Genomic DNA, 694 nt, shown 5'->3' on the forward strand with positions numbered 1-694 from the left:
TCTCTGGGACCCGCCAGGCTGACATTGCAAATAAGAAGTTCTTCTTAATGTTTTGCCTGATTAAATAAAGGTTAAATAAAAAAAATAGTCTTCCTTAAAAAGAAAAACTTAGAGTTAAACAGCAGGGCTGATCAACTCCTCAGATTAATTTTGTGCAAAAGGTGGGGAAAAGTAACAGGTCTTTTCTGCTGTCCTGGTATGACAAAGTAAGCTGGCTGACTGGAAGTGCTGTAAAATGATCTGTGCAGGTAGTCTTTGGGGTGCTRCCCCAAAGGTTATCAGATGGATTTACACGGCCATAGTCCGCCCCATGCTATGCTATGCTTCTTTAGTRTGGTGGGTTTGAGTYCAAGTTGGGGTGGGAAGAGTGATGCTCACCCATGTGCAACGCATGGCTTGCCTGACCATCACAGACTCCGTTAGAACAACACCCACAGCAGCCCTTGAAGTCCTACTAGACCTGACTCTACTGGATTTACACATCTTAGAGGAGGCTGTGTCCAGCGCGGTGAGGGAACCCAGAAGGAGATCAATGGCACAGTCATATGGTCTGTGGCTACAGCTTTCTGTTTGCTGAACACTAGGGAGAGATCGTGGTATTCAAAGGAAATGTTAGGAAGGTCAGTCTCCTCCTGGACATCAGTCTTATTTTTGGATAATGATACAGATGCTGTTAAACACTCCATCTCTCTAA

This window comes from Austrofundulus limnaeus, unplaced genomic scaffold, assembly GCF_001266775.1.
Source record: "Austrofundulus limnaeus strain Quisiro unplaced genomic scaffold, Austrofundulus_limnaeus-1.0 Scaffold1052, whole genome shotgun sequence".
Taxonomy (NCBI): Eukaryota; Metazoa; Chordata; class Actinopteri; order Cyprinodontiformes; family Rivulidae; genus Austrofundulus; species Austrofundulus limnaeus.